Source organism: Tachypleus tridentatus, chromosome 10 (assembly GCF_004210375.1).
Source record: "Tachypleus tridentatus isolate NWPU-2018 chromosome 10, ASM421037v1, whole genome shotgun sequence".
Taxonomy (NCBI): Eukaryota; Metazoa; Arthropoda; class Merostomata; order Xiphosura; family Limulidae; genus Tachypleus; species Tachypleus tridentatus.
In genome coordinates, this window is record NC_134834.1 from 52,164,889 (window position 1) to 52,185,522 (window position 20,634).

Below are 20,634 nucleotides of genomic sequence, written 5' to 3' on the forward strand. Positions count from 1 at the left end.
CTGGTTCTTGAGCTACTATTTAGCCACCGAATAATGGGATTGACCGTGACGTTATAACTGAACGGGCAAACATGTTTGGTGCAACGGAGATTTGAACCTTCAACCCTCAGATTGCGAGTCGGGCATCCTTACTATCTGGCTATGCCTGGCCGCTTCTTTACATTGTCCTACATGCATTAATTTTTCATGATATGAAAGGGCTGTTGAACTGTTACCGTTATATTATGCGCTGTCTTACTATATGTTTAAACAGAAAAGTACAGCGTTTGAAAATAAATATTAGATATAATATGTTACGTAATAAGAAGTTCATGGTTCGCAACACGTTACTGTCAAAAATAAAATCATTTTGGAGCCGTGGCTACGTTATCAGGGTGGCTGTCAAGTCACACTATTTTATAACAGTAGCTCATGAATTAGCAATTAGTTTCTTCTCTTTAGTCTATCATTTTCAAATTAACGCAGATGGCTATATTGTGGCTTTCCACGAAATTCGGCAATCAAACCCATGTTTGCATCAAACTCTACATTCCTCTACATCTGTTTACGCATTGTTTTACAGACAAGTAGTAAATATGTGTTCTAGAAAAATATACAGTTGAACGTTGGAATCGGAAATCGATAAACCGATATAATTTTGAAGTTACTAGCCATGTTCATCCACTTCTATGCGAATCTTCAGTTTGAATTATGGATTTCTTAAAAATTCAATCAAGTAACGTTATTAATTCAAAACGTTTTTCAAGATTTCAATGTAAAGGATTTACTTAAGTACAAAGAAAAGAAAATTTTGAATCAGTAAAATTCCAAACAAATCCGATAAAGATAACCATCACTGTGTAAAGGCCCTTTATATCTCTATTTATTGTTTTGACGTTTTCCAGACATATGCTTAACATTAACATGTCTCATACTGCATCAATATTAGGGTTAAAACTCTATCGTAGTGAATATTAACATGTTCCGTGCTGCATCAATACTATGATATTAAAAAATATATCGTTGTGCAGAGTTAAGATAAAATAAGATATATGTTTAATTTAACTGTCACTAAAAAGAGAACAAATATTCAAGAATATTATTATCTTATTCACAACACTACAGATTTAAACAAAATATTAATTTTGTCTTTCTTGCTTTGAAAGTTCATTCATGAATTTTGTAAAATATAACGTCATTTAAAATATTATTATTTCCAGCTTAACAATTATTTATTGACAAAGTTTTTTTTTCCAAAGTATGTAATCTCTATGGGCTCACAGACAATAATCTGCTCTGCTATTTGATTATTCCAGTTCTTATGGAACTTTGTTTTATTAAAACATACAAAATAATTGAATAATTATTGAAATTTGTAATATTATAACACTGATATAATTTAATTTCAAATTACTCCAACCTTTAGATTATCTTTAGGCATATCAGGCCTATATTATAATGAATAAAGAAGTACTTATCGCAGGAATGGGTCAGATACACAATACATAGAATACGAACTGTTTACTCGCACACCTTTGACATCCAAATAATAAATCTTCAAAAACACCTGAGAGACACTCTTATTTGATAAACCAGCTGTATAGATAATTACAAGGCATAGATTAGTTTTGGTTTGTTTTGAATTCCACGCAAAGCTCCACGAGGACTATCTGCTGTAGTCGTCTCTAATTTAGCAGTGTAAAACTAGAGTGAAGGCAGCTAGTCATCATCAACAATCACCAACTCTTGGGCTACTCTTTTACCAACGATTAGTGGGATTGACCGTCATATTATAATGCCCTCACGGCTGAAAGAGCGGACATGTTTGGTGTGACAGGGATTCGAACCAGCAACCCTCGAGTGCTTTAACCAACTAGCCATGTAGGGTCAACAATGGATGATAGAGAGTTGTTTTGCAACTTACCTTAGCATATGGGAGAAATATCGTCTCCATGTGATGCTGTAGAGGCGCCATTGACGTTTTTCTGGAGTTTATGAGATCATTTTTTCAATCATGATGAATGGTTACACAAACTTATATTGCACCATCTCCTTTGTGTTCTCTCTATGAAAAAGTCTCCTCTCATCTGTTCTCCAGGCAGACGACTAACAATTCCTGTCATCATCTGTAACAAACCAGAACCAGGTCTCATCTGAAAAGATGACATGCCATCAGTGTCCTAACTATAAGTTGATATTTGCTGTCTTACCCAAGTAGTACGGTTATGGTAGTTAATTCTGGCTGATACCGGTTTTCATATAGCTCTTCTTGCAAAATAACTTCTTTTGGTCAGTCTTTTATACACCATTCTTCTGGATATCCTGGAATAAACGCGCTCCTGCAATTCCTTTCGAAAGGTGTTGCAAGACTTCCTTCGAGTTTGAAGTGTTAACATGATGAAAACACGGTCATCTCGGGCACTAGTTTTGGCGTCTACCAGTAAACTTTCCTGGAATCAACTTTTCTTGTAATCCAACGTTGTTTAAGAATTTTGGATACAGCACATAGAAGGTATCCTACTATTCTGGCATATATTGACACCCTATAACTTCTGGTAGATGACAAGGCATGACTCTACACCAAGTACAGAGATATGTCTGAACAAAATGTTGACCTACTTTGAAAAATATTATACCATAAGTCTGCTCTCGTATAGAAAACAGATAAAAGATATCAACACAAATGATCGTTGCATAAGACAATGCCACATTGTATGAAAAAGAGTGTATGAACAGATTCTTTCGTGTTTATGATAATATACAACTTATGGATACTTATAAAATGTTTCTATGTCAATAACGAATTCGTGATGTCAACACAGAGGAATCTCTTAGGGTTTTACATGTTCGTATTTTAATCCAGCTATGTAGCTAATGTCCAGGTGTCCTTTCATGCAGGTGCAAGAGGAAGGAGAAATTTTAACTAAAACAAAATATACAGGTTGTGTGTAGACACACGAATATCTGATTATTTTTGTGTCATATAAACAGACTTTAAGGTACATGCATTTCCTCCAATATTTCGACTCAAAGAAATTTCTAGTCATTGTATAATACACATAACTAAGTTTGATACGTTTAGTCCTTCTGGCTAATTATAAACAGAAACATTGAAAATAATCATGGAAATGGTGAGTAAAATAGCATTAACCTGAAAACGTTATGGGATTCTCACTTTAGTGTATGATATTGAACTACATTAGAATACAGTTGATAGTTTATACTAAAGTTGGCTGCATCGCACTAATCAGATAGTATTACACTAGAATAATGCATATAAAATTACAGAGAATTATACTATTCATAGTGGTAAAGTGGTGAATGCATTTATGTCTTCCCGGACAGAACTGTCTTATGAAAAACGCTTAGAGATCAGTTTTAAGACAGAATGTCGAAACTATTCAAAAGTGCTGTTTAGTAACTCAAAATATGCCATAAACAGCAATTCAATAAATGTCTCACAAATGATGTAGTTGCTTAGTGTGAGTAATACGTTTAGAACAGATAGGTACATATTAGCATGAAGTAACCTCAACTCACGTGAAGCTCTTCAAACACCACTGCTCACAAGAGATAATCAATCCAAGTGGCCGAAATAGACATCAGACAATGATACGTGCTTAGTAAGAGAATCTTCTTATGAAACTGAATCCAAATTGCTTGCCAACAATAAGCAATAGCTTGTTCAACGGAAAAGAGGAGAGGATATCACAGTCAACATACAATATATATATTGAACCATGCTAGGAATTAATACAAATGTGGACTGCGTCAAAGCTAATGGTGTTGGAGAAATACACGACGTTATCCGTCACCATCAGAAACAGGACTTGATAGACAGAAATGTATCTTCCAGCAAGACATGATCAAGAGCATGTAGATAAAATGGTGAAACGATATGCAGTAAAGACAAAAGAGGCTGATGGAACGCTAACAACCATGGCTTGACCCGCACAAAATCACAATACGAATGTCATCAAGGCTGCATGGGCTAAGAAAGTCAAAAGGAAGCCAGATAACGTCCCTTACAACTATATATTGTTAAGCTTATGGTAGCATGATAAAAACCAGGTTTAATTACCTCTGTTTAAAACAAATATTAAATACTAGTGCATCCATGCCTCACTTAGTTTTTATCTGCATTTTCTATGATAATATTTTGTGAAAAAGGACCATTCAATCCACTACTCGTTGTTTGTGATTCCTTTGTATGTTATCCTAACGTTTCCATAATTATTTTCAGTAATGCATGGGAGGCATTTGTTCATTACAGAATTCAGGATAAACAAGCCAATTGCATATTTCATTAATACATAACTTATTCATGACCATGATTTTACTAGTAAAAGCACCAGCAAATACAAAGTGAAAGAAAGAAAAACTATGACGATTTAAAATTATTTGATCCCAAATATTTAATTATCATAATGTGCGATTAATCCTCTATGGATCTTTGATATCGGTTAATAGTTGTGTTAAATATTTTGTTTTTCTAACTAAAATATAACTGTACACTGAAATCTAGGAAGATTCGTATCTCATGACATACTACTAAAGCAATCATGATGTCAAGGCTTTTCAGTCAGTAATCAAAAATTTGGTTTGTTTCTTTTTTGAATTTCGCACAAAACTACTCAAGAGCTATCTGCGCTAGCTGTCCCTAATTTAGTAGTGTAAGACTAGAGGGAAGGCAGCTAATCATCACCACCCACCCCCAACTCTTGGGCTACTGTTTTACCAACGAATAGTGGGATTGATCGTAACATTATAACGCCCCCTGGCTGAAAGAGCGAGCATGTTTGGCGCGACGGAGATGCAAACCCGCGACCCTCAAATTACGACTCGCACGACTTAACACGCTTGGCCATGCCGGGCCGTCAAACATTTGGTAGCTAAATAAACTGTTATTTTACCTTCTCAACCCAGGCCCGGCATTGTCAGGCGGGTTAAGGCGTTCTACTCGTAATCTTGGGGTCGCGACATGCTCACCCTTTCAGCCGTGGTAGTTTTGTAATGTTACGGTCAATCCCACTATTCGTTGGTAGAGTTGTGGAGCTTTGTGGGAAATTCAAAACCAAACAAGGGACGGCTACGCAAATAGCCTTCGTGTAGCTTTGCGCGAAATTCCAAAACATTCAAACATTTTCAACGATTTATTTTAAAAACTGAAATAAATATAGTAATGCCAAACTGTAGTAGAGATACTGCTATTTTTTGTTACCTTTATTTTCAGATTTGAACAATATGCAAAACTGAGCAAATACTTTTAATTTCCGATCTAGGGTTTCATAAAAGTAGCGCTCATGAACTAATACTTTAAGATTATTATATTATCTAAGATTATAGTAAATAGGAGTTGTAAATAAGTAAAACGTTTGAACTCCAATTAAAACGCCCTACAGTTACACGTGACGGCTATCTACACTAAATGTTCCTAATTTATCAGTGTAAGACTAAGGAGAAAGCGGCTAGTCATCATCACCCACCACCAACTCTTTTACCAAAAAATAGTAGGTATGACCGTTACATTATAGTGTCTCCACGGTTGTAAAAGCAAGCACATATAAAGGGACGGAGATTCGAACCCGTGACCCTTTAGATTGCGAGTCAGTGTTCTAACCACCTGGACATGCCGCCTCCCCTCAGTTTTTTATAATAAAACGATTTAACTAGATCAGAAATGAATACCTTTAAATAAGCATTTCATACTTAATATTCAAATTAAATTTTTTTCGACAAATAGAGACAGTGGCATATTGTATCTTTTAACAGGGAAACCACGGGGAACTAAACCCTATATTTTAGCGTTTTAAGTTCATAAAGTCACTTTCAGCTGTTTATTTCGCACAAAGCTACTCGAGAGCTATCTGTGCTAGCCGTCCCTAATTTTGCAGTGTAAGACTAGAGGGAAGGCAACTAGTCATCACCACCCACCGCCAACTCTTGGGCTACTCTTGTACCAACGAATAGTGGGATTGACCGTAACATTATACGCCCCCACGGCTGGGAGGGCGAGCATGTTTAGCGCGACGCGGGCGCGAACCCGCGACCCTCGGATTACGAGTCGCACACCTTACGCGCTTGGTCATGCCAAGCCCACATAAAGTCACTTCTGAGCCAATGGTAGAAAGAGCGATTGGTAAACACCATAATGGAATCATACATATTATTTTATTTGTTTTTTCTTTATAATATTTTCCTTATCTTATGTGAACTTTTACAATGATAAGTTTCATCTCAGTGACACAAAAAAGGCATTTTGTATCTTTCTCGTTCCTTATTTTGGGTAAATTTTATTATTTATACCCTCAAAAGAAAAAAATTATTTCGCCTTGATTTTTGCCTGGAAAAACAGTGATAAATGTAAAAAAAAAGATAAGGAAATAAGATAAGAAATTGATAAATGAATGTGTTTGATTTCTGAAAACGTTTCTCCTGAGATAGTTTAAAACCCTTAAAAATGACAACAAATTGTTTCTTTAGAATTTAATAATGTTATTGATTATATAACCCTGTTCTTACTTCAGAGTTGTACCACTAAGTCGCCCTCTAGTTTTATTATATGCAAACAAAGTTGTATGACGTAATAAAATCGTGACGAGGTTTGAAGCTTCGAGTTTTACGTCCTGTATATTTTCATAAAAGCAGTCTAATTTAAAATTGGGAAAAATAAACTGCTTATGCTGTTTTGCTTATACTTTGATGCAATTGGAAACAGAAACAAATTTCGAAACCCGTAAATTATGAAACTGCAACAGTTTCAGTTATTAAGAATACAGTGAAAAATTTTCTACCAAAAAACGGTTACAGAAACTAATAAATTTACTGTAAAACATTCCAGATTGAACCTAGTAACATTTACAATGAACTTTTAACATAATTCTTGGTCACGAACTATTGGTTAGCGTGTAGAATTGTATAGTGATTGATGTTGCTGCTTGTCTAACTCTCCACTGGTCGCTACATTAATTCTGGGACCTCCGACCTAGTCGTTTAGTTTGCTTGCAGGTAAAATCTCACTCAGCAAAAACTTTACTTCCAATTTCAATTTGTTAGTGAGTGACGAGACACTAATGCAGTGCGTCACCACACAATTTATAAATGTATTTTGATATATATACACGTGTGTCATACCTTTTTCCTCTCCACTATCGAACAAACTGTTGTTGATTATGACTGAACACTTCTAACTTGGATTCTTCTGTAAAGTCCCTCAGTGACACAACGCTATGTCTGTGGACTTACAACGCTGAAAACCAGGTTTCGATACTCGGGATGAGCACAGATAGCTCATTGTGTAGCTTTGTGCTTTATTCCCAACAAACTAATCTACAATAAAGAACATAAAATTCCAGATTTGATTTTTTTACTATTTATGACGGCCCAACATGGTGAGATGATAAAGGAGCTCGACTCGCAATCTGTTGGTCGCAGGTTCGAATCCCCGTTACACCAAACATTCTCGCCCTTTCAGTTTGGGGGCGTTAAAATGTTACAGTCAATCCCACTATTCGTTGGTAAAAGAGTAGCCCAAGAATTGGCGGTGTATGGTGATGAATTTCTGCCCTCCCTCTAGTCTTACACTGCTAAATTAGGGACGGCTAGCACAGATAGCCCTTGTGTAGCTTTGCGCGAAACTGAAATACAAATAAACTATTTGCGATCCGATAAACATTTCAACTTTTGACTCGCTTATTTCTTCCAACTAACGATATTCGAGCATATTGATTGAGACCACTTTGTGTAAAACATATATATCTTTCAATCCTTCGGGAAAACGTCTACACCCGTAATTACAGCAGAATTATTAACAAAATGTGTCTTCAAGGTCTTACTTTAAGACAGTAACATAATTTTTGGAGATTTCCAGTTTTCTACTTTGCCCACCCCTGTTATTAACCGTAACAGTTTCGCCTACGTAAGACGCTTCCATTAAGTTTCATCTACTGAAATATGGAATGTTGCTATAAATTTTTTTTTTTTGCATGGAGTATCGTTAACAAGTCAAACTAATTTTCACACGCTACAGCAATTCATTCTTGGTAGATATGATGCAATTCACAATACTCGTATTGCCAGGTGTACTTTTATAGACTTCCTATTAGCGTGGCAACCAATCATCGCCTCACGCAATAAGCGGACTTTTCATATCCATAGTATTTCTCGTTTATATTCCAATACCTTTGCTCTACTGTAAATGCTTGTTTGTTTGTTTTGAATTTCGCGCAAAGCTACACGAGGAATATTTGCACTAACCGTCTCTAATTTAGCAGTGTATAACTAGAGGGAAGGCAGCTAGTCATCACCACCCACCGCCAACTCTTAGGCTACTCTTTTACCAACGAATAGTGGGATTGACCGTAACATTATAACGACCCCACGGCTGAAAGGGCGAGCATGTTTGGTGTGACGGAGATTCGAACCCGCGACACTCAGATTACGAGTCGAACGCCTTAACACACTTGGCTATGTCGGGCCTCTACTCTAAATGCGTTCCGTATCTTATACCGTTCTAGTCTAAATGTTGTGGTTAAAATATAAATAAATTAATTGCAGTGCCATTTCTAATGATGCTGTTAATTCATTTTTCTACCACATCTGGAACATTATAGCAAACCTAGCTTACATTTTTGTTTATTAATTCCTCATAAGTATGTGTTAATTTATTATTGGTATGTGTTAAAACGTTTAGTTCATCGCCAGTCTCAACTTATTATTTGTAGAATGGTTTAAAAACATTGTCGATCAACAGGAGAAATCTAGATTAACTCAAATTCAATAGCAGTTCCTTCGTTATTTAAATGCTGTTTTAATAATTTCTTTTTACTGCTGTAGATACAGGATAATTCTATTAGCTTAGTCTTGTGATAACGTTAACGTGAAAATATTATATAGTTATTGGAAGGATGAAAAATTTTGTGTATTTTTAAGTAATTTTTAAACGTAATTTCAGAAAATGTGATTTATACAGACACGTTTTGTAATATCTTATAACTGACTTGAAGCGATTGGGCGTCAAATGTTAAATTATAATTCATCAAACAGCACAAACAGTTCAGTTGGGATTACAATTGAAAATATTCCTGTATTGAGGTTACCAAACGTAATGATAACAAAAGTTGTTTGCCTATGGGTAATAAAAGTAATTGGTTCTCTCGTACTTGGTAAACATTTCGAAGCACAAAATATAACGTGAAACAATACATTCAATATTTGAACGATATATTGCGATAACTTACCTTTATTTTACTTTAGGCATCTAAATATCATAATCGAAATTCCATCTTCATATTCATGCGTACCTCAAAATGTGTTTTGAATATATAAAAAAGAGAAAGCAATCTTATAAAATTACAACACTGCAGCTGGTAATGACAAAAAATTACACACACAAACGAATATTTCGCTAAGCAGGCCACCAAGGTTTGTTTCTGTTGCATCTTGTGTTCTTTTCCATCATCTAAATAAGATGAGCTTGTCTAGAAGAACATTACTTGCATGGTTATCAGTGTTAAAAAAGGTTCCTTATTAAATTTTAACCAATCCCAGGAAACATATTATTGTGTTGCGTAAGTAACACACTTGAACTGTTGTCAGTAAGTCTTGAGAATACAGATTTTAGCAATATACATAACAATAATTCAGGCTCAGCAAATCTTGGATGCCTTGATGTTTATATATAAAATTCAATTATTAGGTAGATAAAACAGCGGCAGTGCATGTACGAAACGGTCGAAAAATATTCCCTTCGTTTCACGTAATAAGAGTTACAGTCATTTATTTAAAGTGCTGTTCATTAACTGCCTTCATTTATGGTCAGTAGTTCAAATTACTAGTTTTGCCACACACACAAATTGTTTGTTTGTTTGTTTGTTTTGAATTTTGCACAAAGCTACTCGAGGGCTATCTGTGCTAGCCGTCCCTAATTTAGCAGTTTAAGACTAGAGGGAAGGCAGCTAGTCATCACCACCCACCGCCAACTCTTGGGCTACTCTTTTACCAATGAATAGTGGGATTGACCGTCACATTATAACGCCCCCACGGCTGGGAGGGCGAGCATGTTTGGCGCGACTCGGGCGCGAACCCGCGACCCTCAGATTACGAAGCGCACGCTTTAACGCGCTAGGCGATGCCGGGCCCCACACGCAAATATAAATACAACTAGACGGAACAAACTACAAAACAACCGATTTAAACATGTTATGATTTGGTTGAAAAAGTGTTTAAGATGTCCAAAAACAATAACAGTAATCATAATACCTGAAGAGCATAAGAAAAATCTGTTGAAAATCAAAATACCGAATCCACATTCTAAAATGATATGAAGTAAAATTCCTATCACACTAAATGTATTCTGTAATTTATATTTTATATTTTAACTCTTTGAATACATAGCCATCCGTGTTATGAAGATGAATTGGGTTTGTTTGAAATTTAAAGAAATTCCAGTTCATATCTTGATATAATGAAGCAAGTAACTTTTTGACTGTTCACTGGTAGCTCAGTGGCAGGTTTGAGAATTCGTGACACTACAAATCAGGTTTCGATAGTCGTGGTGGGCAGAGCACAGGTAGCCCGTCATAAAGCTCTGTGTCAAATTAGTATCTTTATTACAGCATGTTCTTACCTTGGTACAAGATTTATTGAATAATACAAACAATTCTAATTGCAAAACCGAAATCTCTAAGTTCAGTTGTGTGAGACCTAACATTAGTTAAGCCTTTATTTGTTACGATCTCTATTGAATAGATATAAACTAATACTGTACCTTATGTGTGTTTTGGGGCTGAATATTAACGTACTTAATAATGTCAATAAATAAGTTAATAATATTATTCTCTGGCATAACGTTAGATCTTCTTGAAAACTTTCATAAATATTTAATGTTGCTGTTCTACAAAATATCTAATAAAATATATTCACGTCTTCTTTTTATTAACATCCGCTGAAACAAAATGCATACAAATTTAAATAGTAAAACACGCGGGAATTTTCAGGACAGAAATAAAGCAACTGAATACTATTATAAAGTTTTGTGGTCTGAGATGGATTCATTAGCACCAACCCCTATCTGGCGACACTTCATGTCAATTAAAAAGTGTGTTCACAAATTAAAAACTGCATTTTTCCACAAAGTGGAAAAGATGAAAAATTCAAAAAAATATTAATAAATATTTCTTATCAGCAAGGATGGACATTTACATCCTTCACATAGAGTCATTATCATAGTATCTTAACCTCGAAGTATATGACAGTTAATACATTTTACAGCTTCTATACTCTCTCATTTTCATAAGTTACACAACATTCATTACAATAATGCATTCAAAAAGTTCTCGCGTGCTCGAATACCCGTTACACTAAATATGCTCAACCTTTCAGCCGTTGGGGTTTTATAATGTAACGGTCAATCCCACTATTGGTTGGTAAAAGAGTAATCCAAGAGTTGGCGGTGGGTGGTAATAATTAGCTGCCTTCCCTCTAGCCTTACACTGCTAAATTAAGGACGGTTAACGCAAATAGTTTTCGTGCAGCTTTCTGCGAAATTCAAAAACAAAGAGTTGTTGGAAATCGCATAATCTTTGTTTTGTCTTCTTGAAGAATTCGGTCACTTCGAGTTGTTTTTTTTTTTTCTCTTTCTTATGTGAAGTACGTGCAGTTAATGCTTGCGATGTATACACGCAAAACTTTAAAATTATTAATCGCTAAACTGGTTTATATTAAGTGTCTGCCTTACCGATAGTGGCACACATATACTAAACTAGCTTCAATGAAACGGTTCTTGTTAATTATGCAAAATTTATTTCTAAAACTGTGTGAGCTATTTATTCTGATTATAAAACTACAATTAAATCGATGAAACATTTAAAACGGAAAGAAAAAAGAAATATGTTATACATTTTGTATAATTTTGGTACAATGTAAACATTGTTAACTCCCTGTTGTATGTTTGTTTCTCTTTTCCTTTGTTTATTTTTCTAAATTTTTCATACTGCTCTTATTTTAGGTTTCACTTTCTATCATCAATAATTTAGAGTTTAGCCCTTAAGGTTCAGAGATTTTTGTCTGAGAAAATTAACTACAGTTAAGACAGCGGAAAGTCTATGGATTTACAATGCTAAAATCAGGGGTTCGATTCCCCTCGGTGAACACAGCAGATAACCCGATGTGGCTTTGCTATAAGAAAAACACATACATTCTTGCAACTGTTGTTGAATGTTGCGCCTCACAAAGGGCTTTCAGTGCATAGCTGTTTTTACCTTTAAAGTGATAAGCTAGAACAAAGATGTTAGTCAATAGCACCCGTCACCAACTCTATTACTACTCTTATTTGACAGAATAGTGGGATTCAACTGTAACTCTTAGACCATACCTATCGCCACGCAAGGCGGATAATTTTTTTCGACAATGGGCTACTAACCACGAGCCCTTGATTTTGTGTTCTTAGTACTCTAACCAGTATGTCTGTCCGACCGTAAAACACATTTAGAATCAATCATTTTATTCAAGAACGGCATCGACAGACCGCGTGCTGTTTTATTACGTGCATAAACTCTGTCGCAATTGTCAATATTATGTTGTAAAAATCTATTAAAATCATTACATCTCTTTTTATTAATTGAGATAAGTTTACTAAATAGTACCCAAATAACTTTTGTGGGGTTATATTTGATTAAAAAAATTGCATCCTTCAAAATGGTTAAGTTGTACAGATTTTTATTTAATGCTGACATAACTGCTAGACCCCCGCTAGTACAGCGGTATGTCTCCCGATTTTTAACGCTCTCATCAGGGGTTCGATTCCCTTCGGCGGGCTCAGCAGATAGCCCGAGGTGGCTTTGCTATAAGAAAACAAGCAAGCATAAATGCTAATATTACAAAATCTGTTTTCACATTTTATTCTGAGGCCAGTTATGATCCCCTAGCTCAAATAATTTCTGATGTACCATAAATTGGAAATGTAATAGAAAACAATTCGAAAGTTTGTTTGTTTTCTTTAAATTTTGCGCAAAGCCGTTTCTAATTTAGCAGTGTAAAACTAGAAGGAAAGCAGCTAGTCATCACCACCCACTGTCAACTCTTGGTTACTCTTTTACTAACGAACAGTGAGATTGACCGAAACTTTATAACGCCCCCATGGTTGAAAGGGCTAGCATGTTTGATGTGACAGGGATTCGAACTTGCGGCCCTCAAATTACGAGTCGAGTGCCTTAACCACCTGGCCATGTCGGGCCTAATTCGACGACTTTAAACTTCTCCACTTCACTCAATTTAAAGTTACTTAAAACATCATCATTGGAAACTTCTGTCCTATTATATTAAAATTTATGTACTTAAACGCCAAAGTTTGGAATTCTATTTCCTATAACACAGATTTAAGACAGCCTGTTTGGCTACAATAAACAGCAATTTTCATTAAATAGGGTACAAAAACGCTTTTGAAAATAAAATAAGCCAAGGTTTTGTATCATAGTCTTCTAAGTATAAATATAGATGGCAAATAGCTATATCATTATTTTGTTAGGTAAAATAGACCAGTTAACGAATGAACGTAATTATTATTTACAAGTGCACTTATATTTTACACTTTCAATGTATTTTCTTTTGTACCATACTTTGAGGGTTTTTTATTTCTTATTCTTCAGTAATCCTTTTTTTTCTTACGAATTAACACTTTATCTCTTTATTAGAATTATCTGACGAGCTTTGGTATAAGATAAAATTTAGATGGGAATACATATAAACAGATGTTGCTTGTTTTCAGAATTTTCGGGTAACGATATACAAAAGGCTTCAATACACACTCCAATGGCACAGCGAGTTTTGATACCGTGGTGAGCACAGCTCAGATAACCCATTGTGTAACTACAAACAAACAAAATACTTAACCTGCTCGTAACCGTTCCTAATTTTGAATTGATAAACTGAGTAAAAGCAACCAGTCAGCATAACCCATCGGAAAGTTTATGACTACTGTTATCTGATCAATGAGGGAGATGTGATTTTTACTCTCATTGCGCATCCTAAGCCGTGATAGTAGCAATGGAATTAGACCAATGAGATCTCTGATTATATTTGGGCTCGCTTATCAATAGGCCACACAGAGCCAAACATACATTAATAGTATTCATGAAATGTGACGCTATGAGTCTAATTTCTAAAACTTTGCTGTGTGCCAGTGGAAACAAAATTCTGCAATATCTAAAAAGAGTAACATAAATTGAACTAAACCTTATTTTACTCACATTACATAGAAAACAAGTATACAAATTAGCTAACAAGATGCTGCTTTATCTCTCAATTATTGATAACATATTGATATCTCCAGTATTAATAATACTTTTCTGTTTTTTATTATTCACTGGAGAATTGGTTTACTGTTTAAAAAAACTGTGCAAAAACCCCCATAATAGAGTGAATTGAGTAATTTATTTATTACTATAAGAATACGATGCATAATATACCAAAAAATTCAGAATTTCAAAATATTTTGTATCTAATATTTTCGTGAATACGTGTAACAGTTTATAATTGTAACACAAAATTTGAAAAATAATTACCTTAAATATATCAAGAAATTTCACACATGAATTCAGTTTTACATCTGTACAATGCTCTCGTATCAAGATATAACACCACGATAAACTTTTCAAAATCAGGTTGAGTAGGTAAAGGATTTAGTTGAAGACTTCCTGAAAACATTATATAAGTAAGAATTTATTGAAGAGGAAGAAACCTTGATTTCTTAGTTTTAAACATTCGTTCACAATATTTCTTTTATCAACATATAAGACTAATGTTATTTAGGTCAGTACAAACTGTAATAACGACAAGTCATATAAGAATTGACAGTAAGAACTGCGCTGAATAAGACAGTGGTATAAATATATAGAAAAAGTAATGATTTTCAGATAGTACTCTTGAATATCACTAGATGGCACAGCCGTTTTTTATAACTCACCTAATTTTAATATCATTTCTTATTTAACTTTAAGCAACTATTTTTTGAAGTTTGCGAAATTTGAAAACCTTTGTTATAATAGTAAAAAACGAAAAATTATATTATCAGTATCATTTACATTTGTTAAATATTTGTGACTTTATTTACATTTATTCTGTACAAATTCTCACAAAACGAATATTTATATATGGGAATTCATTGGAAAATAACACAAGCTTGCGATGGCATTATTGTCTTGTCATATTCTACAGTAATTCATGTACTGAATCTGAAAATGTTAACTATTTTTCTCCATCACGTAACTTTGCATAAGTGAATCATTTTCATTGAAACCCATTAAAATTCTGTTATGCTAAAAATGTTGACAACCACTGGATACGGATTTTACAACGCTAAAATAGGGGTTCGATTACGCTCGGTGGACAAATCAGATAGCCCGATGTAGCTTTGCTATATGAAAACACACGCTACTGATTTCTCTAGACTATTCATAACGTGAGTCTTATCAATAATTCTAAAATCCAAACATGACAAACATGTCCATTGGGCTAAATGAATTAATAATTTCATATAAGTAACAGTTTTTCTTCCCTATTTGTAAAAACCGTTATGTTTTTAAAAAAATATTATTTTCGAAATCTACGTAGCTGAATTACGGGAAATTCGATTTTAAAACTAAAACAACTTTTATTAAGCTTAAATTCCCAAGTCTGTGTAATTATCAAAATGAGTTAAAGTATTTGATCACATCCAATACGTGTTTAATAATATGTTTGTCCATCGGAACGCGTTCCATATAAGCTCTTACAACGTTATTGTGTATCCTAGCCTTTCACGTACAATATCTGTGAATGAATTTTTTTGTTTTCATCCATTACGCAATCTTACAATATCCAAAATCACCTCGACGAATATCTTATAATATGTGTATACAAAGACTTAGTATCTAAAAACACTTTCAAAGAAAATGATATGGGAGTTGTTTATCAGCAAGTAATTATTAGATATTGAAAAAAAAAAGTATTTTATTGCCTGTCGTCCTTAATTGTTTTCTAAACTAAACATAATTCAGCAGTAGTAAAACCTCTGGTTTCAGACAAAACATAAATTATTCGTTATCCAACTGGAAAAAAAACAACAACATTAAATATGAAATAAGTATCATCACTAGTATCTTAACTTAGATTAATAATCGGATTTAAAAAAATAAAAGTACCTGAATTTACTATAAAAAGTTGAAATTTACGTTTATAAGCATCGAAGTGGTAAACACACATATATATATTCAATAACAAAAATTCTAAATCTCTAATAAAATCACTTAAGCCTATAGTTTGAGAAATATAAACAAGGCATTTAGTTCGTTAGATGTATTTCTGTAACAACCATTTGGATTCCTCATTTCAACATAAGGAAGTGTTGTTTTTAGACAAAAGATATTAAGTGAGATGAGTGTACTATCTTTTTAAACTGTATAAGAGCCTATTGAAATACAATGTTATAAAACGTCGGACAAATTAAGTTTTTTATAGCTTGTAAATCCTAAACAAGTAGCAAAACTCTCAAAACAAACGTGATACTTTACAAGGCACTGCATAATATGAAAAATTGGAAATTATCACGATCAAATAATCATCTTTCGTATCATTTTAGTTAAACTCTTTGCTATTAGAGGGCGCAAGTGAAAGACACTTAAAGTTTCTAAGCTTCGAAAAGATAAGGAAATTGTTCTGTGTACAACAATGTTTTCTTATGTTACTGAAAGACAAGACAAATATGCGTTGCATTAGCTGTTGGGTTAGATTAAACAAAAAGTATAGCAGCTCTGGTTTTGTATGCATCACCTAAAATATGCTAAACTGTATCTAATCAAATAATAGTATTTAAAGCTTCATTCTTAAACCATTTGTTGATAAAATGTAAATCTTGATACACGTGCACTTAAGTATGTGTTTGAATTAATAGAATTTAGACGAATTAGTGATAACGTATTGCGTGGCAGGATGTGAGTAGGAAATTTCTCTAACATATATCTATTAGTAGCCTAATACTTAATAATGGTTAGTAAGGCTGACTATTAATCTGAAATTCCATGGATCGTGATCCATTGCCAAAAATGCTCCGCATTTTGGATCTGTGGGTACGCTATAAATATTGGCTGTGAGTTTTGTTCTATAACTGCTTTTCATCTTGTCCATTGTTTCTCAAATTGTGAAATGTACCAATAATGAAGTGATTTTTCATAAAGTAGAAATAGCCCAGTCACAGTACTTGTACTTTGTCTTGATCTGATCGTATTTGTCAGTTGGAAACATGTACTAATGAAGGTTAAGTAGCCATCTGAGATTCCATCAAGTGATTTAACTGGATTAATTAACGTATTATACAATAACTTTAAAATAGTTAGGGAGTACTGAACCGAAAGTATTTAAGGTGCTATGGACGTTATAATAACAGTCTAGAAGTTGCTTATTATAAAAGTTGACATTTACTCATAGAATTTTAAATATTCATTAAATATTTCAGCGAATAGCGAATAATGTATCATTGTATTCGAAGACGAATGTATTAATTTTCTCTATCAAAATATTCGAATACAAGTACAAATGCTATTAAAGCTGTATTTGAATGCATTCGAATACGAATACCCCATGTCTGATATGTGTATTCTTGAAGGTAAGCCAAACGAAAGGAAACTCAACTTTCGGACCAACATTCAAAAATAATAATTACTACTATTTAAAATAAAAAGTACTTATGAATTTTCAGTATTGTAATCATGGAAACACGCGAATTTTTTTACATTCACAAAGGGTACGCCGGCACTGAAAGTTTGAAAACCATTGCAATATTCTATCAATGGAAACAGTTAGCAGTTAGCAGTTAGCCCTTGTGTACATGTTTGTCCGAGTATTTGAGTCACACAGACCCTTTATATGTTTAGTTAAGAAGAGGTTTGGGATTTAAACTTTTATGTTTAATTGTATTATAAAGTGTGACCTCAGTGTTCTTTTCAAAACTAGCTACATTTGTAGTAGAATACTTTGAATGTTGTGTTTAACCTCACAATCATAACATGTACAATAAAACATCATTGACAACGTAGCACCTTCTGTATTTATAAAACGTTAGTTTTACGTCCTATAAACAAAAATGTGATTTGTCATGAATTCTTAATTTAACATTGCATTTTGTCCAAAATCTATGATTACTTAAGAAAAAATATGAAAAACATATATGATACTAATAAAATATAATGAGTGACTGAAACCCAAATTCTACTCAGGATCCACAGCCCACTAACTATTTTTTTATTTGATTTTAAACTCATGAGACAGAAATTTATCGACATTTGTGGTATATTATCTTATAAGCTTTTGCTTTATGGGGCTCTCGGTAGGACTAGTTGAAGATCGTTGTGTTATCTAATCTTCTCGTAACTGGCTGCCGTCTGAAGAACCAAATATTTTAAACTTGATCAGGAATATCACAATAAATAGGCCTACTTAATATAATAATCAAGTTCTCAAGTAAACCTGTATGTGTAGAGAATTTTGATATGACAACATACGATGATGGAAATAATTATGGAAACACACAAACAATATAAATACAGGAGCCACAAACAACACGTAATGGCAAAATATAAATACAGGAGCTACAAACAACAAGTAATGGCAACTTGATGATAAAATATTTAGTATAAAGTAACAACATAACAGCTAATAAAAAAGAAAAGTGATATAGTTGTACAATTATCTAGTATTTTGTAAGTGAGTAATTTACAATATACTGAGCATTCTACCTGATTTTCAAAGAACCAAATATATTAATGTGCGATTGCACAATAGTGTTTCAAATGTTCTTTGTTACACTCGCACACACCGTTCAGTATCGTTCTTTGTTTGTTTTTTATATTCTTGGTTCCTACGTAAGCCCATAGAGTTTCAAAAATGTTAAAATAGTGTGGATATTTTTTATACTCAGCCATTTTTGTGAGTGTTCTATTGGCCTCTTAGGCTCGGCATGGCCAGGTGGTTAAGGTACTCGACTTGTAAGCTGAGGGTCGCGAGTTCGAATCCCCGTCACACCAAACATGCTCGCCCTTTCAGCCGTTGGGGCGTTATAATGCGACGATCGATAACACAATTCGTTGATAAAAGACTAGCCCAAGAGTTGGCGGTAGGTGGTGATGACTAGCTGCCTTCCCTCTAGTCTTACACTGCTAGTGCAGATAGGCCTCGAGTAGCTTTGAGTCAAACAAACTTTTATCTCTTTAATTAATAATAGACTTTTAGTTTAAAATGTTTATGTGTTTCGATGAAGTAGTTTATAAAGCCATGTTTGTGTACCTTATAAAATGCTTTGGATTAATTAACTTATTTATGCATTTCCTTGGATATTGCACTGTTCAAAGGTGTTTTTTTTGTGCGTTCATTCGAAACTTCTGGTCACTTGGATCAATTACATAGTTGTGCTTTCTGTTGTGTAACAGTGCGACCGTATCAAATGTTGATAGTAATAATGTTTCCTTCTGGTCTATGCAAGGCCGCTTGGAAACCTAATCTGCCAACACCAGTTTGCTGTCTATAGAGCTCATTGTTCTGGTTTGGCCTACTAACGTATCAAAGACGAAAACGCACTTTGTTGAAAATTATAAAACTTTCAATAGCTACAAATTACCAGGTATTATTATAATCGTTATTTATCCTCTGTCCCTATAAAACATCCTTCAGATTAAAATATTATTAAAAGAAATAATTTTTATCTAGGTCATTGCTTAAAGAAGAAAAAGATATATATTTACATGTATATGTATATGCTTCAGAGGTAAATCTATGTTAATTATTGGGGAGGGAAATGGTTTAATATCTAGCCTGTCTTGACGATGGATCTTAGGATTTATAACTCGAGTCTCGTTGCTACAAAAAAATTCACTTTAAGCGGTCGGAACACGATAAGAATGGAGGTCAATTGGTTTTGTTTGAATTTCGTGCATAGCTATATAAGGGCTATCTGCGCTAACCGCCCTTAATTCGGCAGTAAAAGACTAGAAAGAAGTCATCTATCATTACCACTCACTGCCAACTCTTGGACTATTATTTTACCAATGAAGAGTGGGATTGATCATGACATTATAACGTTCCGAAGGCTGAAATGCTGAGCACTTTTGGTGGGAGGGGATTTCGAGCCCACAACCCTCAAATTGCAAGTCAAGAGCCCTAAACACCTGACCATGTCGAGCCACGACTGTCAACTCCTAATATTTCGTCAGGGTTGGAGATGGGTGTTATTGACCAGCTGCTTTCTCTGCGTTATGTCAATTCAAAATTAGGGACAACTGACACACAGATAACCTAAAAACAACAAACAAACAAATGCTTTTCAGTATCGTCTCTGTGTACTTGATATTTGGACTCCTTCCAAATGTTTTATCCAAACGATTTAAAATTTTCCACGTGATCTTTTGACCCCAACTGACCTAAATTAAAATATTTTCAAAATAGTAAGAGAAAAGGCAAAAACTTCCAGTTTTTGACTGAAGCATTACTATTATTATATTAATATATCAAGATCAGCTGTGTGACTTCGAAGTTCTTATATCAGTATAAAGCCATAAAGTATCAGTTAGATAGCAGAGTTCTCTGTTCTGCAAAAGTGTTATTGTATGTGTGACTTAAGTAGTATTGAGA